Below are 16,287 nucleotides of genomic sequence, written 5' to 3'. Positions count from 1 at the left end.
AACACGGATTTCAAAGAGCCTGGTAAGCACAACCTGGTCCCACTCCTGTGGCTGGGGAAGATGCGTTAGAAAATAGTTAAGCCTCAGCTGCTGTCTGCCTCCATTTTTAAAAGTAGTAGATTTACGCGTTTTCTTTTCTAGGGGGACCAGAACACTAATTTGCTTTGGGGCTGCAAATGTCAAGTCTTTGTGAAACTATAGCAACCTATTGCCTTTACTTTGTTACTTGATTAATTTTGCTCATCTCCAGACTTTAAATTGCCTTTTAGTCTTTACCTTCCCATCCTAAACAGGTGGATACAAAAGGTTCTGGTAATAGCCAGAGGCTTTCTAAGAGCTCTAAGGAAATATTCAGGGCTGCAATTAAGGAGGCAATTTAAGAGCACAAGTTATAGTTGGTTATGCTGAACTAGAGCAGCACTGGTCCTCCTATGAACTGTAGTGCAGGTATATGGGTTAGAAAAAAACATGACTCAGTAACAGGAAGAAATAGTAGGACTTTCAGTTTGCGAAGATTTTTAGTTTGGCATTATGCATGTAGGCAGATCTGCTTTATAACCCAGTGGCAGTACAGAGACATCTCTGGCAGCAAGAATGAAATCCAGTCTCTTCCAGATACTGTGATCTTATTTTCATAGTTAAAGCAGGTGACTGGCTATCAAGACTCTTAATTTGCTCTAACGCGTTGAGAAAATTTATTGTTGTTAGAATTATTCAGTCAAGAACTGTACAACTGAATCCATATACGGACACCTAAAATATTCTTTCAGATATTGTGAGACATTTTACTTTCATGACAGGAAATGTGTGTATGCAGTACCTTGGAAAATTAAAAAAAAAAACCCACAACTTTTTTCCTATCATTTCCATGATCACTGTGGTGCTACCTTTAATGCCCTTCACAGAGTTGCTCCATGATACTTTATGGAACTCTTTAGATGTTTAAGTAAATGTTCCGTGTCAAGTGATGTGAAAGCCTACCATGAAACATTTCCTAAAGTATTTCTAAATTTCTAAACAGGCAAAATAACACCAAAAGTAAGAGTTCAGTGTGATTATAGTACTCTCAATAAAGTCACCCCTTCAAAAACTTTTCAGAGTTGAAAGGATCAAATCTCAGTTTCATTTACTTTTGGCTAAATGCATAGGATCTATTCACGTCAGACGTCACACAGCTACCGCAGTGCATTTCAGTATAGTTTTCTGGGATCCAAAGGATCATGTTTTGCAGTAGTTTATTTTACTGCTTTGGTGAACTGCTGCCCCTTGTTAGGGCATCACTGTATTTACCGCTTTTGCCTGAAGTTACTCTTGACTTCAGAAGAAAGTGGAAGTAATCTGTTGTGGTTACTTCAGGAAAAAGAAAGACTTGGGGTTTGGTTTGGTTTGTTTTTCTTTTCTCTCTCCCTCTTTCTATCTGTACTGCTCCCAAAGAACTGAAACAACAGCCCAGAATTGATCTATGATGCAAGTCAAATCACTGCTGATTATGATCTCATGCTTCTGTGGGTTAAGCTCTTTGAGCGACTGTGGCAATTACTTGGCTACAAACTATACAAGTCCCAGATGCTGAATAATTCTGAAATCCTACATCTCAAATATGTTTCATTCTGGCAATAATGAAACTGAAATGCATATTCAATAATAACACAGTAAAGGCACATCTAACGGCAGTGGCTTGGTCAAAGGTGTTTAGTCCTCAGGTTCAAAGTAGGGCACTGAGAAGAGTCAAATGAAGAGAAGTCTGGGCTCTGCTCCCCTGTCCTCACCATCATTGCTGCAAACCTACCTATAGCTTGGTAGCTACAGCCTCCTACGAATATGTAGGCATATATTTGATTTCAGTTATCTTACACATTGCTGTTTGATATTTTTAGACTTGTGGCAAGATTGATCATGTTTCGGGTGAGCTAGGAGGATACTCTGTGGTACTTCTGGGACTCCATTGTCTCACTTGGGAGATAAAGAACCTAATCCAGGCTTGTCTTTGAGCTTGCACATCCAGATTTCCAGGAAAGTAGGCTGTAGGGAGACTTCTACATGCACAGACATGTGAATTCAGAAGCCCTGCTGGATCTGTCAGTTTGGAAAATGAGCTTCCAAGCCTTGAATATTTTTCATAGCCATGTTCAGATTCTGCTGTATAGAAAACATGTTTCTAACCCTTTTGATCTGCTGTCAAACTAGACCAAAACTAAGGATTGCTGTCACAGTGGCACTGCTGAGGTACTGAAACAAATTCTGTAAGTTACAGGAGGTTCATTAGCAAGCCATCCAGTATTCTCTGAAGTGCTTGGGAAAGTTAAGTCACTTAAACTACAGTATCACAGATGTTTACTGTAATCCCAGACCCCCTGGTCTGCAGAGAACTACTAGAATCTCATTGCATAAAATGTCTTGTCTTCAGGTGATTTGTGAACTGAAAAGTATGTTTTGGACATCTGTATGGGCATCTGAATCTGAACTTATGTAGGACCATTCTGTTATACTGAAATTAGGTAATCACTGTGATCTGGTGAAAATAACAAGTGTTACAGATCTTTTTGCACCCTCACATCCCTTTCAGTATATGTGTGTTTGGGGGGTGGTATGGGTTTGTGAAGGGGGAGACAGAAAATAAGTTGCAGGTGACAGGCTTTGAAAATCGAAGAGAATCCGGGGGTCTGCATTTTTTTTATTAATGTTCTTGATGAGGCTGTTATTATTTAGTCACATTTAATCATTTAGACACAGTCCTAGACAACTAGCTGTAGGTTGCTTTGCAGGGAGTTGGGCAAGATGACCTCCAGAGAGGTCCCTTCCAACCTCAGCCCTTCTGTGAATTACCCAAAGTTCCTCCTCCTTTTTCTGCTGTTGTGGTATCTATGCCTTATGCTTTGAAGAAAACTGTACAAGCCAGATCTTTTTCATTAATTGTGACAGAGAAATTTGCTTTTAGTTAAACTACAGTTGGGATCTGTACATGGTGATAAATCTGAATATTAGAGTTCTCTCAAGAATGTTACAAAGCTGAAGTTTAGATTATTTAACCTGCAAACCTTTGGAATGCAAGTAGACATAGTGTGATTCGAGTTAACCCCAACTTGCGCTTGGGAAGCCTTTGCCACGTTACCAGGAGGAATGCTGTATAGAAACACTTCCATCTTCATTATCCAAGCAGGCGTCTGAGGGGTCTCTTTGCACTTCTTCCTCCTTTCTGTGATTCAGAACCAAGCATACATCTTTTCAGTTTGTATGTTTGTTTGATTTGCTGTGAAAGTGATGGTGGATGTGTCGACTGTGATTGGTACAAGTCAGAGGAAGGAAGTAGCTTGAGACAGAGGAATTACGTTATCATCTTGAACACTGAACTTCGCATCTCTTACAAAATAGTTATCACTGTGTTATGAAGGTACTGTTGCCTACCGTAATAACATACAATCTTGCCATTCCCCATCTGTATGCAGAGGTTGCATACCTGGTAGCATTTACAAAAAACAAAATTTAAAATGTCTCCGTCTGTGCCCTCTTTCAATGAAGGATGGTGTTAGAATAGTGTGAAATTGCTAAGGCTGTGTAATTAAGCAGTACCTTAGCTGATACACAGTAGCTTGTGCCCCCATAAATCAGGTTCCTGAATGCTAGCTGCGTGGAAGAGTCTGCCACTCCATTCAGAAACCCAACATATGGGAAGCTGGGAATGTGTCTGAGCTCAGTTACATTTTTGTTTTCATCATAGAGTCCTGTGGATTTAGAAAAAAGCATCTGGACTATAGTGATGATGTGAACTGGATTTGAGGAAAACCACCTTTTCCAGACTTGGGAAAGCTGTGACAAATAGATGATTGCAGGAGAAATGTGACTGTTTCTGTTGTGTTTACATGTTCCTCAGAAAGCAGCTTTATTCATTAACTTTATTTGGCAACTTGTCCAAAGGTAAATAAATGGGTCTGGTTTTGCAGTCAAACCACTGCTTCTGAGTTCCTTTTTGTGCCTGGTAATACTCAGAAGTTTGGGAATAAAGAAAAATCTTCAATCTATACGTACAGTGAAATGCTAGTACTCTTACCTTTCCGGTAACAGGTGGAATACATATATATACACGTCTCCTTTCTCTGGTTTTACTGTATTAGTTACTCTTTCAAGAGGAGTTTGTGGTGGGTTTGTTCCATGGTTTTATGTATGATACTTTCAACAGTTTTATTATTTCAGTAGTTTGAACCACTAGTATGTTGCATTTTAGGGTGCCTAAAAAGGATAACCTGTTAACAATTATTTTCTCTAAGAAAGATGTTGCAGTAGGTAATATATCATAGTTTGGACTCTTTGTTAACATACTAGGTTCAATTATTTCCACACATTTAATACATAGGTTGTTTTGACTGGGAGTCCTTGCTGTTGAAATGTTGTCTATAAGATTGTACAGTGTCAGGAAAGGACTGCCAACCATATGATTAAACTTACAGGGGTTTTCAGATGAAGTTATTTAAACCCAGCCACAGTTTTTGGTATTTAATATGAGTACTTTTTAATGGAACTGTTGAAAGAACAAATTTCACGTGCATAAAACCACATAATAATAATAGAATAGTTTTCCACTGTACTTGCAGACTCAAATAGTTGTTTTTTTTCCCCTAAGGCACTTGAACTCAACCTTGATATTATTTAAACAGGACATTGCCAAGGCCACTAACTCTAGCAAGTTATTGCTATCATGAGCAGTACAACTAATGAAGCAATTTGTTATCATTGTTCTCCTTTTTCCTTGCTTTTTCCTTCACATCCCACATCTCTTGGTACCATCAGTCCTGCTGTGTGTCCCACACCTGTCTTTGGTATAACTGGCAACCTACAGTGTGGCTGGTGGAAGGCTACATGAGGGCAAATTTTCTAGCTGGCTGCTTTTCAGAATGGCTGGAAATTTCCTTTTCTTTTATGAGAATGCTGACTTGGGTTCTTTTGTAATAGAGTTTTTAATTTGAGTAGGAATGTAGCTCAATTACTGTCAAATGTGAGTGAATGCAGTGACCAGATCCCATAGTTAGAGGGAAGAGTTAGTCTACAAGGTGACAGTTGGAGGGACAGCACAGCTGTCAAAGGAAACGGGTGAAAATGAAGTGTTCCTCATGACTGTCATGGGTTTCATTGGGTTTAAGTTTGTAAAGAGGTTCTGAGAGAAGGTATTCTGATAGTTACTTTATTTCTCTGTTTTCCTTTGGTTTTGGCCGTAATTCAGCAGAGCCACACGTTTTGTTGGTGATAAATTTCACAGGCAGGGACAGGGTCACCTCTGAGCTCCACCTGAGCAGTTCTGTGCATTGGCCAGGAGGAAAACTAACTTCATGAAGATGCTGAAGTTTTGAGATGCTGCTTTGTACATAGTTCCTATATCAAACATACTACAAGTCTGAAATTTGTGAACCTCTCTTTGCCGGTGTCATGAGGAAGTTCTTTTTTGCATCACCTACAGGCAGCCTCTATAAATCAGAGGTCCAGCTGTGATAGGAGGTGGGTCTTAGAAGAAAGTGGTTTGGTATAGAAAATTGATGTGGAGCAAGTGGACTTCCTTCTACGTAGTTTCTAATCACTCATGGAAATTATATAATAGTGATTTATTCTTACATTTAAAGCCTGTAGTTAGAATTTAAAATGTTTCTGAAAACACGAGTTAGCCAAATACTTGCTTGAAGGCTTAAAGAAAGGAAATAAGATGCAATGTTACATCTTCTATTTGCCTTTTAAGTTCACATTACTTCAGCTTTCCCATATGTAAAATGTGATGAATCACGGCACGCTTCATAGGACTATTGCATGACTCGATTGATCCTTAAACGCTTTGTATGAAGTAACACATCAGTAATTTACCTTAGTAACAGGTTATCTAATCCCTTCTCTCTTTAAAACCAATTGCCTTTTGTCTTGAGTACAGTGACATTGTGTTATATTGGGTGCCCTCACAAGCCAAGATGTCACTCAGCTGCATAACAAAAGCTAAAACAGTGTGATATGAAGGGGATTTTGGAGAGGGGAGTGAAGATAAAGTCCTGTCTGCAATCAAGTTCACAAAAACTTTTCCTCTCCCAGTTTTTTGGAACTCAGCTAAGGAAATATCAGCTTGGCCCTGCCCAAAGAAAAGAAGTTGCTGAAACTGCCATTCTCTCAAACCTTTCCTGTTGCCAGAGGAAAGCATAATGACCATCTGTTGAGGACAGCATAGTTCAAGGCTAACATCATACATCAGTGCAGAAGGCTGGTGGGAAGGAACAGCATACAACTCTTCTATCATTGTGAGAAGGAAAAAAAAAAATGGTGCCAAATGGCCTTAGTCATATTTCTCCTATGTAGGCACACACACACCGTTCTTGTAATCAAGTTTTGTTTGCAAATTCATCTATTATGTGGAATTCTAATTCCCTGTGTTTTCATATCTTGTTGCTTATTATCTACTTATCTTCCTATTACCAAAACATGAAATACCACTGTTTACAACTGTTGCTGAACAGATCATCAGGGTAGTGTTCAAGAGAGACAAGTTTATTTTTCATTCATTCTGCTCATCAGAAATACACATTTTATTTGGTAGACACATGACTAGTTCCTAAAGACCCGTCTTGTTTAAACAGTGGGACAGACTTTTAAACTACTTTGACCCGTAGACCTTAGGGTCATACATTTGCAGTAACTACCAAAAAATTGCCTAGTCAGACAGTTTCCAGATGCTAAGTTGCATTAGAATGACACTGTACACGTCATGGTATTTTGATTGTTTTTGCATACGGTCAGTTTAGCATGTACCCAACCAAGGTTACGTTATCTAATGAAAGGAACAGACTTTATGAGGCAATCTTTCTCTGTGATCCATTACATGAAAATGCTAGAAAACCCTGGCTATGTATAAAAAAATTCAAGGTGCGTGTTTGTAGAAGAAAAAAGAAGGTATCTTCCTTATCAAAAGCTAGTTTAATAGCACATTACATGCTAGCATGAGTTAGCAGAAATTGCTTCTCATGTTACTGAAGTTTCTCTCAAACTAAGTGTTTTATACCTTGTCTAAGATAACATAACCATAATCTTTACCCAGACCCAGGAGGCAGGTCTGGATGTACTGTTGGTGTTCATTTGGATGGAGTCCTAGAAGATACCTAGATATTCAGGACGGGTTAATAAAAGCATCAACAGGTTGAATACAATGAAACTGCACAATTTGAAAAGAGAAAAAAAAAAGGAAATCTTAGTGTAAATCTTTACAAGTGAAGCATAATTCCTGTTCTGGACACAGGCTGATGGCAAATTTCCAGTGAAATATTTTTGGTCTGTGTTTTGCAAGGGAAAAAGCTAAACATTTAATTGAAACTGAACCATTCTGTTTCATCAATTTCTGAAAGAGCAAAAGAGAAAAGTGATCAAAACTGGGGAAGGGAATACCTAATAGGTGTGGTTGTGGCCCTTGACAAGGGTGCAATGACACAGTCTCAAGGGTCACCCGAGACTAAAGAAGTTTGATCTTTTAATGTCCTATAATCTCCAGGTGCTATCCTGTCCTCCTTTGTGAATTAATAATTATATGTAATTTTCACACAATGAACAGTTCTTAAGGGAGAAGCCAGGGGGATTGGTCTGGTTGTAGGTGAGGAAAGCAAGACAAGACTGCTCTCACTTTTTGTTCTGTTCTGCAAAGCTGTGAATGGTCTTCCATTCATCCTGTTTTAAAACAAAGAAAAATGTGATTTTAGACTATTTCATGGGATAAGAAACTCACTTCCCCACCTCACAAGAAGATTGTCATTGATATACCAAAAAGGAGAGAGGGGAACGCCCAAAAAGCCCTGTAACATCTCTTGTCTCATTCCAGACTGTGCAGTGCTTAGTTTTTGAAACAATGTCTGATTGATGTGGTGATTGCTGCATGAGAAATGCAGCTACATCGTTAGTTCATTACAAATGGCTTAATACAGGGCTGATTTGTACCCCCAATATATTCTTTTAAAGCTCCCACCAGAACTGCTTGTATTAATCTAAGAGCTGCTTTGGCCTATAATAGGCTTTTATTTGTTATATGAATTGCCTGCTTCTGTGTACAGATTTTTTTCATTTTTCCTCCTTCCGCTTCTGGACCATGACTGATGATGTAAATAATCATTTCCAGGCATGAGCCTTCTTTTTTTTCCTGTTGACCAGTCACTAATCACTACTTGCTTATCCCTGTGTTTTGTTGGTAAGCCAGATTAATTTCTTTTTAATGGCCTTCTTTCTCTTCATGTCAGAAATCTCACCACAGATAAACGACAGATACACACCACATATGTAACTGTATGCAGACTGTATAATCATTACCCAGTACATTTACAAAGTTCTGAGAAACTTCATTTTAAGAATAGTAAATGCATGCATTTCTCTGCTGTTCCTATCACTGCATGCTTTGCAGAGAGAAAAGCTTGAAGGAACATTGAGAATTAAAAGGCTGTGGATTAACTGAGAATATTTTAGCATCTTGCATCTAAGCTTATCAGGTATTTCATCTCAGTCTAACTCTTCTTTCTGCAATGTCCATGCCTTCAGTCCTGAGCCTGCAAAAGCACTTGATAACATTTAATTTAACTTATTTAAGCATCCCTATTTGAAGATTTGAATAAAAATGGCTGAATATTAAAATGGAGTCTAGCATTATTTTAATGTAATCCAACTAATAAAAATCCCAATGCTTAAAATATAGAGATGGCATCACACATGTTCTTTCTTGTTCTACTGGTATACCAGCCCACAGAAACATAGCTTGTTTAATATTTACATCCCTAATGATATAAAATGCCCAGGTGTACACAATAGTACCGAGAGTGGGGTTATTCACATATTTTATGCATACTGTATTTAACTGCTGCTTTCCATGCATCTCAGCTTTGTGATACCTCCACATGCCCTATGCACCATGACTTGGGCAGTTGTTGCTTCTCTGATAAGAAAGTGGAGGAATCGGCGTGTCTTCACTGCAGCCTAGAAAGCAGCTTTTAAGGCCCCAGCACATATAAACTTTCTCCCTTCTACAGAACAGTGATTACAATCATTTGAGAAGCTTTTGGGTGTTCTTTAGGTTATTCAGACTTCTAAAATTTTCATCTTTCTGCTTAAAAGAGTCTGCCTTAAAGTTTAGATCAAAATTTAAGCTGACTAGAAACATTTGGCTTGGGTGAAACAGAAGAATCTCATTTTTCTGATCATTCTTACATTCAGGAGCTATGAACAGAAAGGAACTAGATCCTGAATAATTGTCACCCTTTTGTGGAATGAAGTAATTGACCTCAAATGTCAGTTTTGGAGAAGACAGCCAGAGAATAGAACGAACTTGGTTTGTTTCTATGTTCTGTAAAGCATTTGCAAATCCTGGTAATAGGGGTTTCCAGATGTTTTGCCCCCTAATGTCTTTCCCCTTGCTTTTTTGACACCCCCATGCTGGTATTTTTTTGTCTGGGTTACGTAAGCGCTCTGTGCAACACATTTACAAAGCTATTTGCTCTTGCTGTAGATGTTAATGTTCTCTCCTATGTACAGACAGACCTGCATAGTTCTGAGATAGCTTGTCTTTAGTCATCATATCAGAGGTGGGTCTCCCTGCTTGTACACCCAGTGCTGGAGTTCTTGGGTGGCTTTGCCGTGCAGATGTAGGAAAGGCACAGGAAGATGCTGGCTGCAGTAGAGACATCCTTGTTACATAAATACAGTTGAATAGCTTGTGAAATACTGAAATTGTTCCACAGGTTCAAGAAAATAAGTATTTATCAGAAAATACTGGAATGTTTTATGTGTCAGTAAAATATGTTTCTAAAAGACTGGCTACAGATATTAAACCTTGGCAAAAAGCTTTTGTATTTCATGCATGCACATACCTGGCACTAACTACCTGGCTGAGAAATAAGAGCCTCCTTCTGCTTTGTCTACATACTGTTTTAAGGGCTGTAAATACCTTAATTTTTTATGGAAGCTGTGCTATCCAAAGGGATGCCAACATAAGATTATCCAGTAGTCCTTTCTTATCATCATCTGCTTTCAATATTAGACTTCTGATTTCAATCTGATTTCAAGATTAGATATTTCTCTGAGAACAAGGGCAGACACGTTCCAGGTGAATTTTTATCTTCCAGGGGAAGAAAGGAAACAAAGAAATTGTCATGGTTCTGGAAACTGCCACAAATTACAGACACCTTATGCCAGAGCACTAGTAAGATAAGATTGTGTTGTGCAGTTGTTAAGAGACAAACCTTCTTTCATAAAAAACAGCTCTCATTGTCCATATCCAGTAATGCTGAAGTTGAAACACAACCATGTAAACCAACAGTAAAATAGTAAGCTGGTATTAAACAAGTAGATAGAGAAAACAAAAATTTATTCCAGTACATGTGTTATTCTAATATATGTACTAGTCTCTGTATATGTGGAAGTGTGTGGGTATGTGTATATATATATCTATATCTGTAGCTTTACCAGGTGCTGAAGGAACTTTGGAACTATTAGCAACAACAAATATAACAGGAAACCAAAGAGCTGGATACAAACTCTAGTTGAATCCCAAATTATAGGTTGGAAATGTTAGAAGATATTTTTCATCACTGCTCCTCTATACAGCTTTGGGGTTTTGGGGTTTTTTCCCCCAATTTTATCCTTGCCCATCATGTGAGATTCATCCAGACACATGTAAGCCAAATCTGTGTTTCGGTCTGACTACCCTGTCTGGACAAGAGAGACAGGATGGGAACAAAAGATACAGAAATATATGGAACATGTAATGTTGTAAGAAGTCCTAGAGGAATCTCAATGCTTTTTTGTTTGTGCACATCTAACTTTGATAGGTAAAGTGAACAGGTCCTGTACTTACTTGTTATGGCCTTGGCAGTAACGTTGCAAGTTCAAGGTGAATGCTGTTAGGAGTAAATTTTCTCATGGCAGATTTTAACTGGCACTTTTTGTATGTGTTTCTTTTCTGCCTCTTCATTTGCCTGTGATTCTTCCTTGAAAATTACCTTTTAAGTGTACCGAGTTCTGGTAACTCTTCTTAAAAATCAGTGAAAATTACAGATGTTTATTTTAGCATCACACCATTTAATTCTGTATACTCATTCTGAATAAGAGAAGATGATTTTGAACACCAGTTGGTAGTGTGCCCTTGTGTGAAAGAAGGCCAGATCCATCTGGGGCTAGGTTGGCGAGACTGTAGCCACCAAGTTGGAGGAAATGTCTTTCCCCATTTGGTGCTGATAAGACTGCATCAAGAGTTCAGGGGTCCTGTTTTGGGCTCCTCAGTGTGAGACAGATATTTATGTACTGGAGTGAGTCCAGCAGGGGTTCACCACTGTGGTTAGGTGGGTAGAGCACATGGTATGTGAGGAAGAGGGAACTGGGTTTCTTCACATAAGGTAAGAAGGAAAGTGATATTAGGTCCATTCCAACTTAAATTATTCTAACATTCTTTCAAGCTCAATATTAATGTTTTCTTTTCCTTGCTTACTGCAAAAGAAAATAATGTAATACTATATTTAATATTATAATATATCGCTGTATACTTTATATATTTGTTACATATTATAAATAATGTTATTAATTATATACAATATAGATTACATGTTTTATTTAAAAATATATATGTAGAAAAAATCTTCCATTCCAGAAAGGTCTTTCCTCCTTTTGTGAAGAGGAGGTGGTTTAATCCCCTTGTGAAACATGAGACTGAGCTGCATTGCAGGTGCTGGCAGAATGCCAGCAGGCTCTTCCTGGAGCACGAGATCTGAAGTTTGGGGTTTATTTGCACCCCACAAGAAAGAAGGGGTTTGGCTTTCCTGTGCATCTCTCACCAGCAGGCTGGACGCTGGTTGCACTGCATGCTTCCTTAGCTGCAGCTCTGCCAGGCTGTGTTGTATCAACAGAATGAATATGGCCTATGACAGGGGTCCTCAAACTGTTTAACCAGGGGGCCGGCGTGCGGATGCAGTGGCAGGCAGCCATCTGCGGCTGCTTGGTTCCCCCCCCCCCAACCCCCGGTGGGGGGGTTCTGTAAATACCAGGGGGCGGATTGAGGACCCTGGGGGGCCGTATCCAGCCCGTGGGCCGTAGTTTGAGGACTCATGGCCTATGAGGATTCGGCCATAGTGAATCTTTAGTTAAAAATCCAATACCTACTTCTCCATTAAATTTGGATAGAGTAAATCCAAGGCAACTGCATTGCCCTGAGTGAAATATTAGGTTGTTACTCAATTTTGTTTTGGTTTTCTTCCTTAAAAAAAAAAAGAAAAAAATCCTAAATTTTTAAATCTGAACTTTGCAAATATTTCTTTGGTCTTTAAGTTAATGAATTTTCTGACAATGTGCCTTGTAAAGGCTCAAGCCTTTCCTGTCACGTGGTTAACAACTGGGACAATCTCTTCCATGAGGCATGAGTTTTGCAGCCTGTTGTGTGGTCTCTTTGGCTGGGTCTGTAACACATTTCCGATTGTCTAAGTATAAAGAGATAAAAAAGAAAGGGATTGCCAAACTCCACCGTATAACATTAAACGAGTCACAGGGAAAGGATTTGTAATTTTTCTTCTTCCTTTTACATAGTTGGCTACATCTTATCTTTAGCCAGAAGATGCTAACATCATTTCCTCTCTATAAATTAGCTCACACGTGATACAAAAACACAAAATGACTTTCTTTTCTGACTTAATAAACATTTTGGTACTTCATTGTTTTGACGTTCAAGAATCCTGATTTAATCTCTGGACTGTTAAAACATCACTTTTGTGAGATGTGTTTGTTGCTTCAGTGAGCTTTCTCTTTTACCTGAGGGTACTGAGGGAGCTGGCAGAGCAGCTCACCAAGCCACTCTCCATCATTTATCAACAGTCCTGGCCAACGGGTGAGTTCCCAGTTGACTGGAGGTCAGCCAATGTGACAGCCATCTACAAGAAGGGCAGGAAGGAGGATCCAGGGAACTACAGGCCTGTCAGCCTGACATCGGTGCTAGGGAAAGTTATGGAGCAGATCATCCTGAGCATTATCATGCAGGACAATGGGGAGATCAAGCCCAGCCAGCATGGGTTTATAAAAGGCAGGTCATTCCTGACAAACCTGATCCCCTTCAACAATAAGTGGAACCGCCTAGTGGATGAGAGAAAGGCTGTGTATGTTGTCTGCCTGTACTTTACTAAAGCCTTTGGCACTACCTCCCTCAGCATTCTCCTGGAGAAGCGTGGCTTGGATGGTTATACTCTATGCTGGTTTAAAATGTGGCTGACTGGCAAATGGAGTTACAGCCAGCTGGCAGCAGGTCACAAATGGTGTTCCCCAGGGCTCATTGTTGGGGCCAGTCCTGTTTAATATCTTTATCAACAATCTGAAAAAGGGGATTGAGTATATCCTCTGTAAGTTCGCAGATGACACCAAGTTGGGCAGGAGTGTTGATCTTCTTGAAGGCAGGAAGGCTCTGCAGAGGGATCTGGACAGGCTGGGCTGATGGGCCAAGGCCAATTACATAAGGTTCTGCAAGAAGAAGTGTTGGGTCCTGCACTTGGGTCACAACCACCCCACACAGTGCTACAGGCCTGGGGAAGAGCGGCTGCAAAGCTGCCTGGTGGGAAAGGACCTGGGGGTGCTGGTTGATGGTTGGCTGAACATGGGCCAGCAGTGTGCCCAGGTGGCCAAGAAGGCCACCAGCACCCTGGCTTGATTCAGAAACAGTGTGGCCAGCAGGACCAGGGCAGTGATTGCCCCCCATACTCAGCGCTGGTGAGGCCGCACCTCAAATCCTGTGTTCAGTTTTGGGCCCCTCACTTCAGGAGGGACGCAGAGGTGCTGGAGTGTGTCCAGAGATTGGCAATGGAGCTGGTGAAGGGTCTGGAGCACGAGTCTGATGAGGAGCAGCTGAGGGAACTGGGGTGGTTTAGTCTGCAGAAAGAGGCACCTCAGGAGGCACCTTGTCACCCTCTACAAGTACCTGAAAGGAGGTTGTAGTAAGGTGGGTGTCAGTCTCTTCTCCCAGATAGCAAGTGACAGGAGAAGAGGAAACAGCCTTAGGTTATTCCAGGAGAAGTTTAGACTGATTATTAGGAAATAGTTCTTCACTGAAAGGGTGGTGAAGCATGGGAACAGGCTGCCCAGGGAGACAGTGGAATCACCATCCCTGGAGGTGTTTGAGAAACACGTTGATGCAGTGTTTAGGGACATGGTTTAGTGGTGGACTTGGCAGTTCTGGGTTAACGGTTGGATATGATGACCTCAAAGGTCTTTTCCAATTGAAATGATTCTATGATTCTATGTTTCTTTTTGAACTAACTGGTAATATTTAGGATGGAAATTCAGAATTCATTGCAACAACCAATGTTTGCAAAGTAATGATACCAGGACTTTTTTTCAGCTAACACAACATATGTCTACCCCTTTTATTGCTCTCTGACATGTAGTCCTGCATGAAGTAATAGTGATTGCCCTATGGATTTTAACAGAACTGTGACTGTAAAGATGATTCAGAAAGTGGTTGTGCCTGTCTTCAATATTAAATGAGAGCCCAGTAAGTCCCAGAAACAACCTTAAAAGCCTTCATGAAGTTTTTAACAGTGTTTCAAATGAATAGTGATTCATCTGCTGGTGAATGAAATGTGAAACCTGTTTCTATTGCTGCCATTGCTGTGCCATCTGGGTACATCATGTGGAATAATACAATACCAGTAACTGGAAGAAATTCCCCTGACTTCACAAAGGAAAGCAAGAAAGTCGATGAATTCTACTCTTTTTTTTTTTTTTTTTTCCTGTTAAGCAACCTCCCACTTTTGAGATTTACAGTTATTTTTCTTGCAGTGTAGCTGTCTACTATTTAAATAATTGAAAAGGCATGCTCTGCAAACGCATTTTATAATTCACTCATGAAGATAAGTGAGGATCTCCCACTTTGACAGTCATCATAGTTAACCACAAATGGAAATTTTCTGAATAGCTCTGGTATTTTGGAAGTTGAGAAATGGTCATTCTTGGTCTTGGTTGAAACCCTTCCCCTTGTGATACCTGACACTTAACGTGTCAGCAGCAGCATGCATGAGCTGCTACAGGCACGTCAGGCCCACAGGTCATAATGGAGGGATAATTTAACAGCTGGAACACCATATTAGAGGCCATGTAAGGAAACAGACCATGCTTCACATTGGTCTTGGCAGCAAGTGTCCATGGAACAGAACTTTCAGAGACTTCTTGGTGCCATGGTGGATAATTAGAGTTCATTTTTGTGTCAGTATGTCAGACTTTGCATTGTCGTTGTGTCGGGGGGTGACAGGTAATCAGATGTCTTGGAGAGGCTTTGGCTAGCTGATGACTTCACTTTTCTAAGGGGCATTTCACTGCTTGATGATTGCCTGCTTCTGTCAAGAAGCACTATTAAAGCAGTATTAAAAAGCCTCATTGGAAGATGTGTGCAAAGGTTGTGTGGGTCACAGGTAGCTAGCAAGTCCCCAGTGTGGGCATTGTGCAGCTTAGTCTAGGACTGCAGTATTTTGGTTTTGTACTTGCCCGAGGTGTCCAAAGCAGCGTGCAGGCTTAAAAGTGCCCTCAGGGATCTCAAACACCATTTTCTATCGAGGAGGAAATAGCATGTTTTAAATGCAGTTCTCAAAAGTAGTGGCTGTGCTGACTACCAGCAGAAAGCTGCCATGGTATGTATGTACCTTCACCTACAGAGTCCTCCGCTTCTCAGGGCTGATCGGCTATTTTATGAGGAGCTGGAAAAGCCCAGCAAATGTACAGGTTGAACTTACAATGTCACTCTACTAGTTAAACGACAAGCAAAACATAGCTTTTCTCATCCTGCCTTTTCTCCGGTTCTGCTTCTGGGTGGCATTTAATCCTTACATTGTCATCTGTTAGCCTGTTAGGCACAGGAGGCTGGCACCTACAGACAGCACCTGAATATTCAGCTGGCTTGAGCCCTGGTCTGGTGCAACTGTAATGGGCTGCCCTGAGGCTTCACAGTATTTGCAGCGTACAAGGCACATAGGGACCAGCTCCTTCTTACAACATCTGCCATAGCCAGCAGGCAAAATTTGAAGCAAAGGTGTTGCTCTAACTTCTTTCTGGAAGACAAAGAGATTTGCAAAACTAGACATAAACTCAGTGTGTCCCCCACTGATTGCTGTCAAATGCAAACATATGGGAATTTTGCCATGGAGTAATTTTGTGTAAATGTGTCCCATTGTCACCATGTCACCAAGCCTTGAGGTTTTAAGAGCCTTCAAAAGTAATATCCAAGATTTCTTTTCTAGGAGCAGGGTCCTGATCAGATTAGTAGGTAGTATGCAA

General features: G+C 40.3%; 1 protein-coding gene across 4 annotated transcripts in view; it reads left to right on the top strand.

Annotated features, from left to right (window-relative positions):
- The window catches only part of FHOD3 (formin homology 2 domain containing 3), a 415,647-nt gene that overhangs the window by 259,934 nt on the left and 139,426 nt on the right, over positions 1 to 16,287 (top strand). The gene's annotated exons all lie outside the window — the stretch shown is intronic.

This window comes from Falco cherrug, chromosome 3 (genome assembly GCF_023634085.1).
Source record: "Falco cherrug isolate bFalChe1 chromosome 3, bFalChe1.pri, whole genome shotgun sequence".
In the NCBI taxonomy this organism is placed as follows: domain Eukaryota; kingdom Metazoa; phylum Chordata; class Aves; order Falconiformes; family Falconidae; genus Falco; species Falco cherrug.
This window is presented reverse-complemented; position numbering and strand designations above follow the sequence as displayed.